The 13,880-nt window shown below is 34.9% G+C and overlaps 1 protein-coding gene and 1 long non-coding RNA gene across 2 annotated transcripts in view; one reads left to right on the top strand and one right to left on the bottom strand.

Annotated features, from left to right (window-relative positions):
- Positions 1–13,880, bottom strand: part of LOC128206291 (uncharacterized) — a 97,394-nt gene that overhangs the window by 56,666 nt on the left and 26,848 nt on the right. The gene's annotated exons all lie outside the window — the stretch shown is intronic.
- On the top strand, positions 1,717–7,715 carry LOC128206295 (uncharacterized). The gene is made up of 3 exons (XR_008256440.1): positions 1,717–1,831; positions 5,327–5,416; positions 7,381–7,715. It is a non-coding gene; the product is annotated as an uncharacterized LOC128206295 (long non-coding RNA).

Genomic DNA, 13,880 nt, shown 5'->3' on the forward strand with positions numbered 1-13,880 from the left:
AGTTTTACTAAAAAGTTTAACTATCCTTCCTTTTTTCAGGACATCACACCATATCGTGAAGAGAAGTATAGACTCTTCTAGGCTGGTCTGGGGAAAAAAATTCATTTGTTAAATCTTCAGACCAAGCACAATTTCACGACAAGCTGGTGGAAACCTACCCAAAACTGAAGGACATAGGAGGATTGGAGCTACTTAGGACTTCATTAACATCAAGAAATAAGCTTGACATCATTCCATTACCACCAGGCGGTTATAACGCGGCCTATCTAGCAGACAATGGTTTGTTAGGATAAGCCCTGTGCTTCATCAGGCCAGTCCAGAGGGACATATCAGTGGAGGATGCCACCATAGATGTAAATTATGTTCATTTCAATCTGTAGTATTAAAAGTCATCTTTCAATAGACAGAGGTGTGTTTCTGCTGCATATTTGTCAATCTGTCTATCAGAAAATTAAAGACTTTTTTTATTTAATATTGCCAAACCAATAAACAGAAATATAAAGAAAGTTCAGAAAACTCATAGAAAAAATGTTATACCCGAATTACATAAGTGTCCAGTTCTCTGTTGAGTCATGAACCTACATGGGTATGCTAAATGGCTTTTTCAAATCTTTCCATTCCATTTAAAGTTTAAAGCTTTATACAAAATAAATAAAACTGTTCCAATATAGTAAACAAGTACCGGTATGTACATGTATGTAAGTGAAACTGTACATATTTTTTGCATTGGATTTAAGATTGTCTGTTGATTTAAGCTCTTACATGTATATGCCTATTTAAGGCTGTTGGTCTTCGTCAGAATGTATCTGGGTGCCATATCTATCCATTTGTCTTCTCAGAACTTTGCAAGTGACAGACAGCTTTTCCACTTTAATCAGAAATGAGAGGCAGGTGATCTTCAGTCAATTTACAACAAAGATCTTTGCCGGTCATTGGGCTTAAACCCACAATCATCTTACTAGTAGACTAGCATGCTACCAACTGCACTAGCCAGACTGACATGAGATTTTGATGATATTTTTACTGTATGTTTGTGTATGTTTTCATCAGGAAAGGATTGGTGAAGGAGGCAGGGAGGTATGTCTAAAATGTGGCGAGAGCATTCCCTTAACCAATCTGAGAGACCACATCACAGTGTGCGGTAATGGCGAAAGAAAGATAATACTCAAAAAGAACTATTTTGTCTTAGCATTGCAAAGGTTTCTCAAAAGAAACTGAGGCAAAGTTTACAAACTATCATACATCAACCAGTTTTCTTTAAATGGTACCTATTATTTAGCCATGTTCTTGGATGGACTAGTTTTCTAAGAGGTTTAAGATGGACAGATTTGTGCGCTCTTTTTACTCATCAAAAAAATGGCCAAATTAATTCGAATAACACTTTCCAAGACATATTGCTACCCTGTCTCATTTTGGTTGCCATAAGTGTGTTACATTTTATCAATATGGATGGAGTGAACAAAACATATAAAGAGTAACAGAGGTTTTAAGACAGGTTATCAATTTTACAATTGCATTTTATGTATAAAATACCTCATTAAACTGCAGGTGGGTGTACCCTCTGTTTGACATCCAAACTGCTAAAATATGTGTTAAACCTTTGTTTAAAAAACATAACATAGCATTATAAACGTTCACACTTTCCATGTTGATGAAAATAGGGGACAGATAAAGTTAACGCAAGATTAATTGCAGATTGTAATGCCATCTGTTATCCGAACACTTTCATGAGCCTTTTACTGGAACCAGAAGGACAAATCAGCTCCCAGTGTGCCAGTTTGCCTGTTTACCAGTCCACACCGACTGTGAATTACCTGACATCATGACAGATGTAAGTACCTAATCATAGCTTTACGGTGTTCTACTTAAGCGCAGTCAGTCCATCATTACATCTGTATGATTTTTTTGTCAGAATATTCATATTGATGTCCTTTTAGATTTATTTGAACTTTGGTTGTAACCTTCAATGGTGATATAAGGATGATTCATACAAGTTTAAGACTTCACTATTTATTTTGCCACCAAGAGTGAACAGGTTCTGCCATGCTTTATAATTTATACATGAAGAGGTAATCCTGATAAGCTGTACTTCATGGCTTTGCTTTAGGTAGAACTTAATATGAATGCTTTTAATTAACAATCTGCTTGTCTGTTGCATCTTAATGCTTAAAAGATCTTTAAGGTTTATAAGATAATCCTTTATGTAGCAGTGATACCATTTCTATATCCCCACCTAAAAGGGTCTATAAAAGAATCACTTGGTTGTGTCGTGTCATCTCCCATCCTTATTGGTTTTAAGCTTTTATATGTTAAAATGTCTGAGCTTCTAGATATATCTATATCTGTTTCAATTTTAAATACACAGCTTGCAGATGGGCGGTCGCTTTCACCTTTCTGGTCCCTAATGGGTCTTTATTTATCAGATTTATGTTAGTATTCTAGTGACAGATTTTCTGATATCATTTGCAACATACAAGTATTTACACTATACACATACTTAATATTTCGCAAACAAAGCAGTCAAATGACTATATTTAAATTAGACCTCTGTTGCAATGCAATAAGAGATGACTGGCCATGTTTGAGGCAAATTTCCCCATTTTGTTTTAGGTTTCTGAAACTGAAAATGAGGCTACTTCCCACAGTCAGTTTTGTTAATCCCACAGTTAGTCTTGTTATTTCCACAGTCAGTCTTGTTATTCCCACAGTTAGTCTTGTTATTCCCACAGTTAGTCTTGTTATTCCCACAGTTAGTCTTGTTATTCCCACAGTCAGTCTTGTTATTCCCACAGTTAGTCTTGTTATTCCCACAGTTAGTCTTGTTATTCCCACAGTTAGTCTTGTTATTCCCACAGTTAGTCTTGTTATTCCCACAGTTAGTCTTGTTATTCCCACAGTTAGTCTTGTTATTCCCACAGTTAGTCTTGTTATTACCAAAGTTAGTCTTGCTATTCCCACAGTTAGTCTTGTTATTCCCACAGTTAGTCTTGTTATTCCCACAGTCAGTCTTGTTATTCCCACAGTTAGTATTGTTATTCCCACAGTTAGTCTTGTTATTCCCACAGTCAGTCTTAGTCTTGTTATTCCCACAGTTAGTCTTGTTATTCCCAGTTTAAAGTTAAGTTTTTGTTCACAATAAATCAGGTTTTCAATGATTATTAAATGATTATGATTATTAATTGTGCATGTCGTTTGGAAGATGATTGTCCAACACATGGCTTCCTGAATTTAAGGCGCAAGATAAAAAATTGTTTGCTTCCACTTACTTGACCGACTATTTTATTTCCTCCTGACGCTACACTTCTTTGTGGTGGTTTGATTGGTATTCACTCCGGCACTACTTTTCAGTTGTACAAATGCATATTAAAAATAGAAAAAATAAAAAGTATGCCGGCCTACCTACCTTAATCATTTTTAGGATGTTAGTAAAAGAAGAGCTTATTTTAAACCTAACTTAAAGTAGAACTGAACTGATATTTGACATTTAAATATTTATATATGTTACTTCGGTCAGTCAGCATAAAACCTTTTATGGTTTAATTCTCTGAAAATTAGTTTCTGCACAATTACTGGAGTTAATATCCAGCAAAAATTATTTACATCAGATTTAGACAAGATTTAAATTGTTTGAGTTTTGATTCTATTTTTATCTCATCTGAAAAAAAAAACATGCTTAGGGCCTTCTGTCTTTGTTATGTTGTGGTTGGCCTTGACTTGTAGACTAACGCAAAACCAACTGTGCTAAGCTGAACCGGCTTTATTACCTTATGCTTATGTTGTTAAAGTCTCAGTTGAGCAATTCAAGGCCACCATAGTTTTCTTGTTTGTTCTTGTATATAATATCCAGGAAGTTCTTGTTTTGTCACATTCTAGTGTTTCTTGTTTGTTTTATTTAAAAGTTTTTACATTGCCTTAGCCTTCACAAGATATAACTTTTATTGAAAACATTGCAAAATATATCAATGAACATCAAACAACGTAACCTAGCTACATGTAGTAGATATGTGGGTCCCAATGATGCACTTGTTAGATGACAATCAAATTTCACACCTATATCAGTACAGAGCGTAGGTGTAAACATTTTATTGGGCATCTGCTCCGTTATCCAGCAACAATTCAACTATTGCTTGGTCATAATCATGATAGACTTAGTAAAACTGTTTCTTAATAATTCTTCTAAAGTTCTCAAATTAGCCAGTCTGTTCCCAGATCAAAAAAACATGGTTAGTAGATTTTAAAATGGAATCTTAAATAATTTTTACCTTAAACTGCATGTTCAAGAGTGCTGATTTTAAATCAGTTTGCCAAGAATTTTTATTCTTGACAAGTAGTAGCCTCATAATTATGTTGGAAACTTCTAAGTTTGTCTCACCCCTTCCACTCTATGGAACATATCTCTGGTTAGAATATAGACTCGAACCTATAATGATGGTCCCCTTTTTATAGATTTTATTGTAACATTATAAACTGTGTTTTTGAAGTCAAAACACAATTTAAGTAGATTTTTATGCCTTTAGATTTGTTCTTATCTGTATGTACCTACATACGTTTCTCATTTGCATATTTAATTGAAGGATTTTTAAATAATTGACACCAATCATTAGACAGAGTTACAAACTAAATCCAAAAAAGTTGTTACGTACCACATAGTGGCTCTAAGTGGGCTCTGCATGTGTCGGTATGGCATCTAGTACCTTAAAGCGAGGACAATGAAGCGTGTTATGACAATTTAATGAAAACATACTAACAGGGATTATCTATGTACACATATTGTAAAATTGTACATGTAGACTGATTTAAATAAAGTGTTTTGGTCTGGTAAATCAACAAATATACTGAACATGAACTAAAAATACTGTTTAGTATTTTTTGAAGTCAAAAGTATTTTTGAAAAGAGGTAAAAGTAGACTTGGACTTTCTTTGCAATATGTCCCGCCTCTATGTTTGTTAAATGTTTTTATATATAGTTAAAATACTTTATAACGATAAACAATATCAAATTCACTTTGTGAGATCATGAAGTTAAAAAAATATTTCCAATAAGCAAAATTGGCTATTTCCTAGGGTTTAGATTACCCTAAGTCAGCATTTTTGTGTTTGTCATTATACTTGAATAAACATCAAGTAGTTACATAGCAAAATCAGACATTTGTGATAGCACACAGTTAATATTTGTGGTTCAATGGGCTTACCTACTATAATTAGAATCAACAATTTTATTTTCATGATATTAAAAAATAACACCCAGAACTACTTTATGTAAAACATGTGTTTAATAAATATTGTTCCTTAATGTTTAAAAATGGGATGCCTTTTGCTATTTCAGACCTAGAACAACAGGACAGTGTCCCCTCTGTCAGATGACATTGCCTCTTGATGTGCTAGAGGATCATGCTGCAGAATGTGGAGAGATGAGGTATTTATTTTTAGCTCGACTATTCAAAGAATAAGGAGGGCTATATTACTCGTCCCAGCGTCGGCGTCGGCATCCGGTTAAAGTTTTAGGGCAAGTCGGGATTTTCACTTATAAGTCCAATACCCTTCATTCAATTTGCTTAATACTTCACACAGTTGTTCAGGGCCATCACATAATGAGGCTAAATAATGCCATATTATCCTTTATACAAATTATAGCCTCTGATTGACTATGGAACTTAGTTTAAAGTTTTAGGGCAGGTTGGGATATTTATTTTTAACTTCTATACCCTTCTTTCAATGGACGTAATACTTCACACAGTTGTTCAGGACCATCACACAATAATGTTACATAACTCCATATTATCCTTAATACAAGTTATGGCCCCTGATTGACTTAGGAACTTAGGTTAAATTTTTGTGGCAGGTTAAAGATTTAGGGCAAGTTTGGATTTTCTCTTATAAATCCAATACTCTTCATTCAATTCACTTAATGCTTCACACAGTTATTCAGGGCCATCACATAAGGAGGTTAGATAACTTCATATTTTCCTTTATACAAAGTATGGCCCCAGACTGACTTAGGAACTTATGTTAAATTTTTGTGGCAGGTTGAAGTTGTAGGGCAAGTTTGGATTTAATAAAAAAAACTTCTATACACTCCATTCAATTGACTTAATACTTTGCACAATTAATGACAACTATCTTACTATAAGGTTACATAACTCCATTTAAACCCTAAATACAAATTATCACTTCTAAGTCAAAGAGGCGTAGTCAAGCGTGCTCTTGTTAAGTTCAGGAGTAATATTGTATAAATGCATATTGATGAAATAAAAAACTAGTTATGAAATTGGTTACTGACATTGGATCAGTCAACTCGTTCTCTAGAAAAAACTGCATTGATTTTTGTTGAGACTGTTTGTAGAGCTTGACAGAGCCGTCACAGTGGTGGTGCGCTGTATGTTAGTGCGTGTGTGCATCTGTTCATAATAATCTTGTCTGAAACATACCTTATCTATGAATGGAGAGATATAAGAATACCTTGGCATTAACCTTAATGAGACAGTGTGTGCAGATATGACCCAGATATGTTGGTCAGGGTCCAAGGTTCCAAATAGAGGTCAATGGACAACTATTCTTAACAACTATAATTAAGCTCTAGTGTGGCGGGATGGCTGAATCTATTGTTAGAATTGTCAATTGTTTAACTAGGTTTTAAGTGAAACCAACTTATCAGAATATGTCTTTGGATGGGAGGGAGTTGTATGGCCTGCAAACTGGTGGTTTCTGCACAATTACTTGTGTTTGCTTCAACTAATGAACATGAAACTGTGGCCTGGGGTGGTTTATTTGAACCTGAAGGAGGGGCATATACAGTAGTAGTGCTGTCTGCTCATTTGTCCAACTGTTGTAAAGTAACCTATCACAAATGTTCATCACATAAAGACGATGTGGTATGAACAAGATCCAATCTCTGTATCAGAGGTGAAGCTCACATTTGGCAGACATGATGCATACTATATAGGAAAGAAGAGTACCTATGGTCGTGTGCGGGCTGAATACATGAAGGAATTTCAAATAACCTTGTTGCAATTTTCCTTACAAGAAGATAACATGTGGTGTTCAAGACTCATGCAACATGTGGTGTTCAAGACTCATGCCACTAACGTTAAGGTTAAGGTCACTATGAAGGTTCAAACATTATTATGCCATGATTCAATTTTGGGCTGTAACTCCCTCACTTAACCCAGGATTTTAAATAAATTGACGCAATTGTTTCTCTTAATATGATGTCATAACCTAGTAAGACCAATTTCCCTAGCTCAAAGATCAAGGTCACACTAGATGTGAATTGAGGCTTCATATATGCTTATAACAGCTTTGTTAATGAATCTAGTCTTGGTGTCTCCTTTAGAGGCATTTGTCACTTTTTTATTAACAGGTCTTTCGTTTTATTTTCAGTTCGGGAGGTCCAAAATCCTTTCCCACCATTATGGAGGAGAAATTGTCTGAACTTAAAGGAAAGAAGGAAGAATTTACCATCCGAGTAGTTAGAAGACTCTTCCATGCCACTGCTATAGACCAGCTTGGTGAAGCCAGACAAGAGGACTGGTCCAACCCTGTAAAAATTCAGTTTATAGGAGAAGAGGGAGTGGATGCTGGAGGATTGACTTTTGATTTTTTTTTCTGTGTTCTTCGATAAAACTAACATTTTCAATAACCGTGGCACATTTAGCGTTGACGCTAAAATGCTAGAAGAAAAGACATATACCATCATGGGGAAACTTACTGCAATGGCTGCCATTTATGGGCATCCAGAACCGAAGGCCTTAAGTGCACATCTTGTCACATTTATACTAAGAGGCCAAGAACCCACCATTGAAGAGATTTCAGACAACTGCTTTGGTGAGGATGTCAGGAATGCAATAAGAGAGGTAAGCTTTTCCCCTGTTAAAAAGTTCTGACAAAACATATCGTCTTGTTTTGTTCTGTATGTTGGTTGTTATGCCACTGGTCTGAAAATCACTCAACCTTAAGATTCTCATGTTTCCCCGCGAAACCAACAACTACCATTAGAGGCCCTTTCTGTAGGGTATATCAGTTTTCTAAAGTTTGTGTGTGCTGTCATGTTGCAAACTGAATTGTTTATTTTGTAAAACAATGTTGTTTTTGACAGGACCAAATGTTGGTATTCAACATTCATACACTGTTAGTCACTTGAAAAGTTTTTGATGTCATTTTTTTGGTGTTGACATCAGAATTCTTTTTTTTGTCAGGATGCAGCCCATTTTAGTACATAGATAAATAAATACAGTTGATTCACTTCTGTCATTGTAACAGAGTTAAGTGCATGAAATTGGTAGTAAATATTATTTGTAACTATTAATAGTTTAATTTGATTTATATTATTTGACCTTAGTTAGAATATTTGAAAGTAACAATATAGAACAGTTGAAACTCTCTTAATGTGTTTACTTTCAGATTTCTGAATGTTCTCTTGATACTGCATTCGGCAACAATGTGGCATTACTTGAAGAAGCGGGTTTCAGGAAAGTACTGACGGACGAAAACAAAGCTATGGCCATATCTGCACTTAAACTGCACAATGGCTTTTACAAATTCCTAGGACCAATTATGCAGTTTATGGAAGGTATGGATGATACTGTCCTTCATAAAACTTACTCTTACCCCTTTATTACAGGGCTTTGACGAAGTACTAAAATTTAGATGTTTCAGTTCGCAAATCTCATATCTTGGAAGTACTTCAATATAAATAAAAAAGAAAATGTAAAAGTAAAATCTTTTGTTTATGATCTACAATTCTGGATGGTCTAACACATTATTTTACCTGTCTGATAAATTTTAATTCCCATGTCTTGCTGACATTAGACTTCAGTGAGTTGTCAACCTCTTTTCCAGAAAGTTGAATGCATGAATACACTGATAAATTACACTGGTTATGGAAAGACTAACTTGTTGTTTTGTCAAGTATGTAAAACTGAATTCAAACAATAATCTACTATTGCTTGTCTTTTATTGACAGGCCTCAAACTTCATGGAGTACTTGAGGCTTTAAAGGCCAGCAGTTCTGATGCTGAAGCCATCTTGGGGATAAGCAGCCACACATCAGCTGATACTATCGTTGATCTATTCAGCCCATCCTACTCGGCAGACAAGGAGGAAAAAGAGAATGAGGAAATGATTATCTACAACTTCAGCAACTTCCTCAAAAAAGTTGAGCGTAAGTGGCTGATAGAAAGTTTGTATAAATAATAATGATTTTTACAATTTTACCTTAAGTTTGTCGATTGTCATGTTATTTGTCTATCAGTATGTAGCTTATGTCATCTTTCATCAGCTCATTTTTCCCCCCAGATTTAAGAGACATTGTTTTTGGCTTAGCCATCCATCTTAATTACTTAATCCCTGTTTCATAAAAGTGTTCAGAATGAGTACAGGGTATCAAATTAGCGCATGACATGCAGCAAGCCTTTACTGAACTCGGGCAGCATGCGTACTGTGCAGTATGTGTAGCATGTACTAAAAAATCGTCCAGTTCTTTACGTGTTATAGACTTAAACCTTTGTATTCATGATATTTATAAGCTTAACTTTACTACAGACAAAAGAGACAGAGACTGGGATCAGGTTAGCATAACAGTGACAATAAGGAAAATGGCCCTAACATGTTTGAGTCCTGGCAGCTGCATGACATGATTGTTCTTTAAATCAGTGTTTTATCAAAAATACTTAAAAAGTAATCTGTGAATACCATTACTGTACTTTTCGCAGAATATTTTCAGGTCGATAATTCAGATACAGTGCTAAAACCCAGTGTGCAAATATTCAACTGTATATTGAGTCAATTAAATAAAATTGATTAACTTTATAAATAATCATTAATTGTTAATTTCTTTTAAATTAAAATTAAAATTTAAGACATTTATAATCTGATGAGTTTGTGGTTGGTACCAATATGCCACAACGACATCGGTGCCCTGACAGAGTATGTCCTCCTCCTTATCCTATATGTTTGGAAGAAAACATTCCTAAGTAATACGCCCAGTGGATCTTGAGCCCTCATGATTCTTGTAAGTCTTGCTTCAGTAATTCTGATCCCATCAGCTCTCAAATGGCCCTGCATTGACTTGTACCCAACAGATGGGAATTCGGAAATTTTGTTACCAACAATTGTCTAGAGTTCTTCGTCAGACAACGAGGAGTATGAACCTCTTATTGACAGATTTTAGTCTGCCATTCGGTATACAACTATTTTGTCACCGACTCCTATCATCTCTGACATTTGTCTAACAGTAAACCCCTTTTCGATAAAATAGACAAGTGTTTCCTCTGGGATGTTAAAGGAGGCTTTACCTTTATTAGACGTATATACCAAATCAGGTGTACCATAAGTAACAGCACTGTCTTCACTGCCATTAGTACTCGTTATTATAGCGTCAAAGGCATCTTTTACTTTGTCCAAAACAAATGAAACATCAACATGATATGACAGCTGGGTCAAAACAGACATTATTGACTCAAATTCATATTCAACATTTTCCATGCGGTGGTTCGAAATATTATTGGCCAAATGCAAGATCCTGTCCCTTGTAACATCTGTAATCGGTAGAATTTCTGGTATCAACTGTTGATCCATTTGACCTTGTTATGGGTGTAGTTGAGAATGCCATGCTATAAGTAGATGCAGAAAATGAGACTCTTATAAGTGTTGAATATTTTCAGCCGAAATATAAATATACAGCAAACTAATTGCTATGACAAATTTAGAACAAAGGGAAATAACTGCAATGTATATAACTCGTTAAACTCCGAACATGTACGGACAAAACGAACGATCACTCCGAAAATGTACGGAAACAAATGAATATGCATACAGCGCCCCACGCTGTCATAATTCGTTATGCCTGTTTCTTGGCAACCGCATTATGGTTAGTTCATTTGGCTTGCATCATTCGGCTTGTCTTATTTGGTCTGTTTCATTCGGATAGTTCTATAATGCTTGGTGATTGATGCATTGTGCGTACTTGTATTTCTATTCGGATTCGTCAAATTTCGAACTTTATGATAAAAATAAGGAAGTTATGTAGATTGTAATAAAAGATGCATTCATTAAATGATATTCACAGACATTTAAACAAAGTGAAGTTAGTACATAACGGTGTAATTGAAATTGTTCTAAACAGGATTGGAATGTCAACATGCAGAATGCTAATGCCATCATGCAATACGACATGACATAATGCATATTGTAAGTTTCATTACTCAAACGGGAATATCATCAAGCATAATACAAATGTCATCAAGCATAATGCATTATTTTCCTAAATACCATTCCATACAATACCTCGACAATTTTACGTTTTCTATGATTTATTTACGCAATAGAAATAAAAATATAAACACATATAAACGAAAACAATACACAAGCATATTTCATACATTGGGTTACAGATAAACAAATCTCATACAATATAAACACAGCACTTAACATATAGATAGCACATTTACATAATTCCGGCTATTTGGCTGGAGTCGCCAGCTTGCGTTCGGGCTCTATGTCAATGGCGAGGACTCAGACTCTAATTTGGTAATTTTTTTCACAAAGCTGAATTCGGATTCTGCGGGGAGCCGAGCTCGTCTCCTATTTGCTATTTTCGTCAACTCTCAACAGCCATTGTGGCCTAATAATTCTCGAAGTAGCTTTTTACAGTAAGCTTAGTAGTTGCCCCGTTAGTTTTAAAGGCAAAAATCGGTCGTTTTAATCCAGTTTGTGTCAACGATGATATCGTGCCAACGAATTTTGACTGTTTACAATGGAAACAGAACCGAATAAAAACCATACCCTGGAGGTCGAATGCAGCGCTGAACTCCTACGCAGTGGGTTCCTCTATCAACACGGATCTTCAGTGTAAAACTATAAATTGAAGAATCTTTCATAAACACTAATTCAAAAATAATGAAATAAACCTGGGTCTATTTAAATTATGCATATAATAATTTAGATATCTCAGAATCTCTCTGAATACCCACGACTGACACCATTCTCTGGCATTCATTGCATGAATGGAGAGTAACGAAATGCGTCGATCGTGGATATCCGACGAATGCCAAACTGCAGAAAATAAGTGTGTTTTAATGATCGCACTGCGAGGTATATCCTGATCTGTGCTATATAGGTTGTCTCCAGAGTAAGTTGCCATAACGGTACATGTTTTTTTTTGCGTTTGGTCGATGTAGGTATCTTCTAAGTAACTCTTTTTCTACGTTTATGTAGTTGTCTTCAGCGTTGAAATGACAGACTTTAAAGACACACTTTACATCGCAGATCCAAAGATAACCCGCATTATGTTCACCGAACGGGTCCCACCCAAGGCGAGTCTTTAACTCAACTTTCTGCTGTATTATGGCCATCGTGGGAGATTTTCATGTCAGGGAGCACCAACGCGTTCTGGCAGTAACGTGGATGACGATGATATCTTGAAGCAATAACATTAAAATCAAATCATCGCAAGATGTCGTCTGCCGTCTCCAGAAATCTCTAAATTCCGCACGTGCCTATTCTATTAAGAGTTCTTCATACCAAAATATCAGCGACCTCAATGTAAGATTGTGAATAGATATATGACTACATAATTATACAGTATGAAAAGTCGGCCAAGAGCGGTCAAATGAACACCCGCAATGATGGTTCGCGTCTGATTAGGTGAATATGCAGTCTAAGGAAGCAAGCATACCGTTTTGAACCGTTTGCAGAAGGCAGGGGTGATGATACCGGGTTGCCTGCATTTCTTGGGAGACGAATGGGTTATAAAGAGAATTTTAAACCTTAAATGTAATATGGAATGCCTGTGTTATGGTTTTTGCCGTATTTCTAGTAGAGTAGGAGATGGCTCATGATTAATTCTGAAACACATTTACACGTTGGAGGTATAATTAAACCATCTTTAATTGACTTTTTAAACTGTCTTGTACCGAGAAAAAATCAAACCAAACGGACGCCTGTATCATCACTAACTACGGACCAATATCAATTAGTGCTTTTTAACATTTTAACTTAACAAACCTCCATTAAGCGAACAGCGACGTGTTCCTGATATATTTACAAAGATTAATAGTTTGCTCAATATTTATGCGAAAAGATACAGAAACAAGCTCAGTAGCAAAAATGTTCAAACATAAACCCGGTTTAATGGCACTCGGTAAACGCCAAAGACATAAAACAAAACATCACAAACAAGTAGCATTGAAGAGCAGCACAAAACTCCACAAGCAGCACAGTGCATACATACTATACATATATATATATATATATATTTATATATATATATATATATATATATATATATATATATATATATATATTTATATATATATATATATATATTTATATATATATATATATAAATATATATATATATATATATGTATAGTATGTATGCACTGTGCTGCTTGTGGAGTTTTGTGCTGCTCTTCAATGCTACTTGTTTGTGATGTTTTGTTTTATGTCTTTGGCGTTTACCGAGTGCCATTAAACCGGGTTTATGTTTGAACATTTTTGCTACTGAGCTTGTTTCTGTATCTTTTCGCATAAATATATATATATATATATATATATATTTATATATATATATATATATATATATATATATATATATATAAAACTAAGTATGTTTATCAAGGATTGTACAGCCTTGGAACGGTCATTAAAATGTAAATTTACTAAGGGTTTAAACCAGTTTGCGTGCACAACTTCACCCTTATCCCAACAATCCTGAATAAAGTAACATCAATTTATACGATTAAAAACATGAGCTCATATTTTGCTGATGCAGTACACTTGATAAGAGCATTGTTTGATATTATTTTCTAATTATTTAGTACAAATATTAATTTATTACTTTTCAACACATCGGACTATCGATGCAATTAAATGTGAACATT

The sequence above is a fragment of the Mya arenaria genome, chromosome 10, assembly GCF_026914265.1.
Source record: "Mya arenaria isolate MELC-2E11 chromosome 10, ASM2691426v1".
In the NCBI taxonomy this organism is placed as follows: Eukaryota; Metazoa; Mollusca; class Bivalvia; order Myida; family Myidae; genus Mya; species Mya arenaria.